Source organism: Leuresthes tenuis, unplaced genomic scaffold (assembly GCF_036924035.1).
Source record: "Leuresthes tenuis unplaced genomic scaffold, fLeuTen1.0.hap1 SCAF_23, whole genome shotgun sequence".
In the NCBI taxonomy this organism is placed as follows: Eukaryota; Metazoa; Chordata; class Actinopteri; order Atheriniformes; family Atherinopsidae; genus Leuresthes; species Leuresthes tenuis.
Window position 1 is genome coordinate 11,509,550 of NW_027325377.1, and position 9,143 is coordinate 11,518,692.

General features: G+C 42.4%; 1 non-coding gene across 1 annotated transcript; it reads left to right on the top strand.

Moving 5' to 3' along the window:
- Positions 1 to 728: 728 nt before the first annotated feature.
- LOC140283546 (U5 spliceosomal RNA) lies at positions 729 to 848 on the top strand. Its single transcript, XR_011910142.1, has one exon. It is a non-coding gene; the product is annotated as a U5 spliceosomal RNA (small nuclear RNA).
- The last annotated feature ends 8,295 nt before the right edge of the window (positions 849 to 9,143 follow it).

Sequence of the window (9,143 nt, forward strand, 5' to 3'; positions counted from 1 at the left end):
TATGTGTGCGCACACCTTTATTCACAAACTCTTCAACTTATACTCTTTTACCGAAGCTGCTACAGCTCGATTGGCCGAATACCCTTTGATCCTATTTCGGTGAATTTGACATCTGCCTTACATATAACAGATTAGCGGTTTAGCAGTTTTAATTTAGTTTGAGTGAAGGAATTCATTTTATAGCAAAATCCGAAATCGTGAAGAACTCATGAAAGTAAGCTTATTCTCGGATTCCTGAAACTTTAGATTTGCTCTTTCTTTTACTGCAAAGTACAACGTTGTTTTTTTTGTTTAAATCTTTCTAGACATGGTAAATATTAAGGACAAAGCAGTTTTCACATAGTTTGAGTGAAGGAATTCATTTTATAGATAAAATCCCAAGAGTCTGCTGAGAAAAGAGAGTGAATGCGAAGTAGACTTTAACACGGCTATGGGAGCGAGCCGAGTGTGGGCTAACCAGGAGAATTGCTTGAAAGAAACGCGACCCCGAATGAGCGGTCAGAACAAAGCCTCAATACGGGATTCTCGTGGTGTTTTTGTTGCTGCCTTGTCTTTTGCACAGAGTAAAAGACAAGGCAGCCATCGAATAGGGCCCGATTGTTCCTACTTGGTCAGCCGAGGAGCAAGGGGGGGGGGGGGGGCAAGCGTCTCAACCAAGCAAAGCTCACCATGGGGAAGGTGGCTATGCCAACTAGCCTGATGCCCTGCTCCCGCAGTGACGGATAATCGTACTCTGGTTTCTCTTCATAACTCTTTCTCATAAGTCTTTCGCCTTTTACTAAAGATTTCTGTGGAGAGCAGCACTATTGAGTTGTTTCTATTTTTGGCAGGCTTTACCTTTGCGGGTGAAGCCCTTTCTGTCTGTGCAAAAGAAATCTTGTTACTGTGCAGAGTGACTTCTCTGAGTAGAGTCGCCTTACTTGTTGCGACTGTGCCGATGTTCGAAGCTGCAGTGCAAAGTTGTTGCTTGAATGGTGCTTGCTGGAGCGTGCGGGAGTGCAAAGTTATACCATTTAAAAGGGCTGAAGAGTGCTCAGTGCAGCGGGTGGGCGACACTCTGGCCACCTTGAAAACCGAGGTTACATCCACTACCAGGGGCAGCCCAAGTTCTGCCGCAAGTGTGGTGAGCATGGGCACCTGGTTGAGGCTTGTACCAAGGTGTTATGTGGGAAGAGCAGAGAAATTGGGCAAACTTTTGGAGAGTGTCCAAATGGCAGGAAATGTAATCTCTGTGGAGAATTAAATCACCTCTTCAGAGATTTCCCTAAATATTTTGCCAACAAATTAAAGACGATAAAGCCACAGTCAAGCCAACAAAGAGAAGGACCAAAGGTGGCAGTTGGTGAACAAAGTGAAGAGGTTGACCCAATAAATTCAAACTTCCCGCCAAAAGCTTGGATTGGAAGTGAGGAGCAAAAAGGGGAGGGGCCTGTAGAGGCCTCACCACTCAGTGTTGAAGTCAGTGAGAATTCACAGGCAGAGGGTGGAGCTACGCTAAATGAGGAGGAAGAGCAGACAGGTGAGTCTAGTGAAGATACTCACCTCCCCGAAGGTCAACAGAAGGTCAATTTAAAACTTAAAACTGTTTGTCCTCCTTATTTATCCACTTCAAATCAAGTTTCAACAAATAAAAAAATGTTGTAGTTTGAGAAAGTACAACTTAATCTTCAGCAATCAGTATAAAAAGAGGTGCAAATGCCAACCATACATACCTAAAAGGTGGAGCGGAAGTATTCAGCTGCAAGTAGGTGTGAATGTTCGACTATAATTTGTAAAAAGCGGGTAAGAAAAGGTTCGAATGCCCGACTATATATTAACAAAAGCGGGAGGAGAGGTCTTCGGATGAGAGTGGGTGAGAATTTCCAACCATAATCTATAAAATACGGTGAAAAAAAATATGTGAATGCCTCATAGAACACTAAAAGCGGAAGTGTTCGGCTGCAAGAAGGTGTGAATGTCCGACTATATTTGGTGAAAAGCAGGTGAAGCAAGGTCTGAATGCCCAACCTTACATCATCAAAAGCGAGATCAGAGGTGTTTGGCTGCAAGAAGGCCATAGTTTTCCAAAAGCAGGTAAGGTGCGAATGTCCGACTAAATATCAACAAAATTTGGGGCGGAGGTCTTCGGATGCAAGTGGGTGTGAATATTCCACCATACAAGTATGGTGGAGAGGAAGCTGTTAATAGCCGACCATAGTTTGGAAAAAGCGGGTAAGAAAAGGTTTGAATGCCCGAACATACACCATCAAAAGAGGGAGCGGAGGTGTTCCGCTGTACGAAGGTGTGAATGTCCGACCATACTTGGTAAAAAGCGGGTAAGAAAAGGTTAAAATACCCGACTGTACACAATCAATAGCGGGAGAGGATGTTTTCGGCTACAAGAAGATGTGAAAGTCCGACCATGGTTTGTAAAAAGTGGGTAAGAAAAGGTGCGAATGTCCGACAATGTATGATCAAAAGAGAGAGCGGAGGTTTTCGGATACAAGAAGGTTTGAATGTCCCACCATAGTTTGTAAAAAGCGCGTAAGAAAAGGTTCGAATGCCCGACTATACACCATCAAAAGCGGGAGCAGAGGTGTTCCGCTGTAAGACGGTGTGAATGTCCGACCATAGTTGGTAAAAAGCGGGTAAGAAAAGGTTAAAATACCCGACTGTACACAATCAATAGCGGGAGCGGAGTTGTTCGGCTACAAGAAGGTGTGAAAGTCACACCATGGTTTGTAAAAACCGGGAAGAAAAGGCTCGAAAGCCCGACTATACACCATCAAAAAGAAGGTTTGAATGTCCATCAATAATTGCTTTAAAACAAGAAAGTAAATTTTCGAATATCAAACCGCACATGATCATAAGCGGGAGAGGAGGTGTTCGGCTGCAAGAAGGTTTGAATGTCCACCCATAATTCATGAAAAATGGGTAAAAAAAAGGTGCAAATGCCTAACAATACATTATCAAAAGCAGGTGTGAATGTCAGATCATAATTTGTAAAAAGCTGATGAGAAAGGGTGAGAAATCCCGACTATACACCATCAAATGCGGTAGCGGAGTTGTTCGGCTGTGAGTAGGTGTGATTCTCCAACCATAATTGCTGAAAAATGTGTTAGAAAAGGTAAGAATGCCGGTCCATACATCATCAAAAGCGGGAGAGGTGGTGTTCGGCTGCAAGTAGGTGTGAATGTCCATTAATAATTGCTTTAAAACATGAAAGAAAATTTTCGAATATCAAACCTTACATGATCATTAGGGGGAGAGGAGGTGTTCAGCTGCAAGAAGATGTGAATATCCACCCATAATTACTGAAAAATGGGTAGGAAAAGATTGTCCAACCATAAATCATCAAAAGCAGGAGTGGAGTTGTTCAGCTACAAGAAGGTATGAAAGTCCAACCATGGTTTGTAAAAAGCGGGTAAGAGAAGGTTCGAATACTGAAAATTGTGTTAGAAAAGGTAACAATGCCGGACCATATATCATCAAAAGCGGGAGAGGTTGTGTTCGGCTGCAAGAAGGTGTGAATGTCCAGCCATAATTACTCACAAACGGGTAAGAAAAGGTACTATTGCCAGACCATATATGATCAAAACAGGGAGCGGAGGTGGTTCAGCTGCAAGAAGGTTTGAATGTCCGACTAAAGTTTGTAAAAAGCGGGTAAGACAAGGTGTGAATGCCCGACAATGTATGATCAAAAGAGGAGCGGAGGTTTTCGGCTGCAAGAAGGTCTGAATGTCCACCCATAATTACTGAAAAATGGGTAAGAAAAGGTGCGAAAGCCCAACCGCACATGATCATAAGTGGATGAGAAGGTGTTCGACTGCAAGTAGGTGTGAATGTAAGATCATAATTTGTAAAAAGCGGGTAAGAAAAGGTAAGAATGCCCAACCATAAATTATCAAAAGTGGCAGCAGAGTTTCGGCTGGTATTTATCAATGTCTAGATAGATTTCAACAAAAAACAACGTTGTACTTTGCAGTAAAAGAAAGTGCAAATCAAAAGTTTTAGGAATCCGAGAATAAGCTTATTTTCATGAGTTCTGCACGATTTCGGATTTTATGTATAAAATGAATTCCTTCACGCAAACTAAGTTAACACTGCTTTGTCCTTCATATGTACCCATTTCTACATATATTTCAAGCATAAACTTCCTCATACTACCCTGAATGAGAAAGAACCACACTTGTGATTAAGCCATACGCCCCTTTTGAGGAGTTCTGCATGATTTGGGATTTTATCTATAAAATCAATTCCTTCACTCAAACTATGTTAAAACGGCTTTTACCTTCATATTTATCAATGTCTCGATAGATTTAAACAAAAAAACAACGTTGTACTTTGCAGTAAAAGAAAGAGCCAATCAAAAGTTTTAGGAATCCGAGAATAAGCTTATTTTCATGAGTTCTGCACGATTTCGGATTTTATGTATAAAATGAATTCATTCACTCAAACCAAGTTAAAACTGCTTTTTCCTTCATATTTATCAATGTCTAGATCGACTTCAACAAAGAACAACATTGTATTTTGCAGTAGAAGAAAGAGCAACACTGAAGGATCAGGAATCCGAGAATAAGCTTATTTTCTTATGGGCAAGTGGGAACTGCTTTGTCCTTCATATTTATCAATGTGTAGATGGATTTCAACTTCTTCTACTGCAAAGTCCAATGTTTTTCTTTGTTGAAGTCGATCTAGACATTGATGAATATGGAAGGACAAAGCAGTTTTAACTTGGTTTGAGCAAAGCAATTCATTTTTTAGCAAAATCCGAAATCGTGCAGAACTCATGAAAGCAGGCTTATACTCGGATTCCTGAAACTTTAGATTTGCTCTTTCTTTTACTGCAAAGTACAACGTTGTTTTTTTGTTTAAATATTTCTAGACATGGTAAATATGAAGGACAAATCAGTTTTAACATAGTTTGAGTGAAGTAATGCATTTTATAAGCAAAATCCCAAATCATGCAGAACTCACGAAATGCTTTTTCTCGCTTTTCACTGCTTTTTACAAACTTTGGTCGGACGTTCACACCTTCTTGCATCCGAATACCTCCACTTCCGCTTTTGATGATGTATATTCGGGCATTCGAACCTTTTTTTACCAGCTTTTTACAAACCATTGTCGGATTTTCACACTTTCTTGCAGCCGAACACCACCTCTCCCGCTTTTGATGATGTATGGTCCAGTATTCTTATCTTTTCTAACACATTTTTCAGCAATTATGGTCGGACATTCACACCTACTCACAGCTGGACACCTCCGCTCCCGCTTTTGATCATACAATGTCGGGACATCGCTCCTTGTCTTACCAGCTTTTTACAAATTTTAGTCGAACATTCACACCTTCTTGCAGCTGAACACCTCCGCTCTCTCTTTTGATCATACATTGTTGGGCATTCGCACCTTGTCTTACCCGCTTTTTACAAACTATAGTCAGACATTCACACCTTGCAGCTGAACCTCCGCTCCCTGTTTTGATCATGTATGGTCTGGCAATACTACCTTTTCTTCCCCCGTTTGTGAGTAATTATGGCTGGATATTCACATCTACTTGCAGTCGAACAGCTCTGCTCCCGCTTTTGATCATACATTGTCGGGCATTTGCACCTTTTCTTACCCGCTTTTTACAAACCATGGTCGGACTTTCACACCTTCTTGTAGCCGAACAACTCCGCTCCCGCTATTGATTGTGTACAGTCGGGTATTTTAACCTTTTCTTACCCGCTTTTTACCAACTATTGTTGGACATTCACACCGTCTTACAGCGGAACACCTCCGCTCCCTCTTTTGATGGTGTATGTTCGGGCACTCGAACGTTTTCTTACCCGCTTTTTACAAACTATGGTCAGACATTCAAACCTTCTTGTAGCCGAACACATCCACTCCTGCTTTTGATGATGTATGGTTGGGCATTCGAACCTACTTGTTGCCCGCTTTTCATTAATTATGGGTGGACATACACACCTTGTCGCAGCCAAACACCTACGCTCCCTGTTTTGATCATGTATGATTGGACATTCGCACCTTTTCTCACCCGCTTTTTACTATGGTCGGCCATTCACAGCTTCCTCTCCACCATACTTGTATGGTGGGATATTCACACCCACTTGCATCCGAAGACCTCCGCCCCCACTTTTGTTGATATTTAGTCGGTCATTCGCAGCTTACCCGCTTTTGATAAACTATGGCCTTCTTGCAGCCAAACACCTCTGATCTCGTTTTTGATGATGTAAGGTTGGGCATTCAGACCTTGCTTCACCTGCTTTTCACCAAATATAGTCGAACAGTCACACCTTCTTGCAGCCGAACACTTCTGCTCCACCTTTTAGTGTTCTATGGGGTATTCACACCTTTTTTTTCACCGCATTTTATTGATTATGGTTGGAAATTCTCAACCACTCTTATCCGAAGACCTCTCCTCCTGCTTTTGTTAATATATAGTCGGGCTTTCGAGCCTTTTCTTACCCGGTTTTTACAAATTATGGTCGAACATTCACACCTACTTGCAGCCAAACACCTCCGCTCCCGCTTTTGATGGTGTATAGTCGGACTTTCGAGCCTTTTCTTCCCCGGTTTTTACAAATTATGGTTGTACATTCAGACCTTGCAGCCGAAAACCTCCGCTCCCTCATTTGATCATACATTGTCAGGCATTCGCACCTTGTCTTACCCGATTTTTATAAACTTTAGTCAGACATTCACACCTTGCAGCTGAACCACCTCCGCTCCCTGTTTTGATAATGTATGGTCTGGCAATACTACCTTTTCATACCGGTTTGTGAGTAATTATGGCTGGACATTCACACCTACTTGCAGCCGAACACCACTTTTCCCGCTTTTGATGATGTATGGTCCGGCATTCTAGTCTTTTCTAACACATTTTTCAGCAAATATGGTTTATTCACACCTACTCACAGCCGAACACTTCCGCTCCCGCATTTGATGGTGTATAGTCGGGCATTCTCACCCTTTCTCATCAGCTTTTTGCAAATTATGATCTGACATTCACACCTACTTGCAGTCGAACAGCTCTGCTCCCGCTTTTGATTATGTTTGGTTGGATATTCAAAACTTTTCTTCACTGCTTTTTACAAACTTTGGTCGGACGTTCACACCTTCTTGCAGCCGAACACCTCCGCTTCCGCTTTTGATGGTATATATTCGGACATTCGAACCTTTTCTTACCCGCTTTTTACAAACCATGGTCGGACTTTCACACCTTCTTGTAGCCGAACAACTCCGCTCCCGCTATTCATTGTGTACAGTCGGGTATTTTCACCTTTTCTTACCCGCTTTTTACCAACTATGGTCAGACATTCACACCTTCTTACAGTGGAACACCTCCGCTCCCTCTTTTGATGGTGTATGTTCGGGCATTCGAACCTTTTCTTACCCGCTTTTTACAAACTATGGTCGGACATTAAAACCTTCTTGTAGCCGAACACATCCACTCCTGCTTTTGATGATGTATGGTTGGGCATTCGTACCTTTTCTTACCCATTTTGCAGTAATTATGGGTGGACATTCACACCTTTTTGCATTTTAACACCTCCTCTCCCGCTTATGATCATGTGCGGTTTGATATTCGAAAATTCTCTTCCATGTTTTCTAGCAATTATTGATGGACATTCAGACCTTCTTGCAGCTGAACACCTCCGCTCCAGCTGTTGATGGTGTATAGTCGGGCTTTCGAGCCTTTTCTTCCCCGATTTTTACAAATTATGGACGGACATTCAGACCTTCTTTCAGCCGAAAACCTCCGCTCCCTGTTTTGATCATACATTGTCGGGCATTCGCACCTTTTCTTACCCGCTTTTTACAATTCATGGTCGAACTTTCACACCTTTTAGTAGCGGAACAACTCTGCTCCCGCTATTGATTGTGTACAATAGGGTATTTTAACCTTTTCTTACCTGCTTTTTGCCAATTATGGTTGGACATTCACACCTTCTTACAGCGGAACACCTCCGCTCCCTCCTTTGATGGTGTATGCTCGGGCATTCGAACCTTTTCTTACCCGCTTTTTACAAACTATGGTCAGACATTCAAACCTTTTTGTAGCCGAACACATCCACTCCTGCTTTTGATGATGGGTATTCAAACCTACTTGTTGCCCGCTTTTCATTAATTATGGGTGGACATACACACCTTGTCGCAGCCAAACACCTCCGCTCCCTGTTAGGATCATGTATAGTTGGGCATTCGTACCTTTTCTTACCCATTTTGCAGTAATTATGGGTGGACATTCACACCTTCTTGCATTTGAACACCTCCTCTCCCGCTTATGATCATGTGCGGTTTGATATTCGAAAATTCTCTTCCATGTTTTCTAGCAATTATTGATGGACATTGAGACCTTCTTGCAGCTGAACACCTCCGCTCCAGCTGTTGATGGTGTATAGTCGGGCTTTCGAGCCTTTTCTTCCCAGATTTTTACAAAATATGGATGGACATTCAGACCTTGTTTCAGCCGAAAACCTCCGCTCCCTCTTTTGATCATACATTGTCGGGCATTCGCACCTTTTCTTACCCGCTTTTTACAAACCATGGTCGGACTTTCACACCTTTTAGTAGCGGAACAACTCTGCTCCCGCTATTGATTGTGTACAATCGGGCATTCGAACCTTTTCTTACCCGCTTTTTACAAACTATGGTCAGACATTCACACCTTCTTGCAGCCGAACACTTCCGCTCTACCTTTTAGTGTTCTATGGGGTATTCACACCTTTTTTTTCACCGCATTTTATAGATTATGGTTGTAAATTCTCACCCACTCTTATCCGAAGACCTCTCCTCCTACTTTGGTTAATATATAGTCGGGCATTTGAACCTTTTCTTACCCGCTTTTTACAAATTATGGTCGAACATTCACACCTACTTGCAGCCGAACACCTCCGCTCCCGCTTTTGATGGTGTATGTTCGGGCATTCAAACCTTTTCTTACCCGCTTTTTCCAAACTATGGTCGGCTATTCACAGCTTCCTCTCCACCATACTTGTATGGTGGGATATTCACACCCACTTGCATCCGAAATGCAAACTAACAACTCTGATCTTGCTTTTGATGATGTAAGGTTGGGCATTCAGACCTTGCTTCACCTGCTTTTCACCAAATATAGTCGGACATTCACACCTTCTTGCAGCCGAACACTTCCGCTCCAC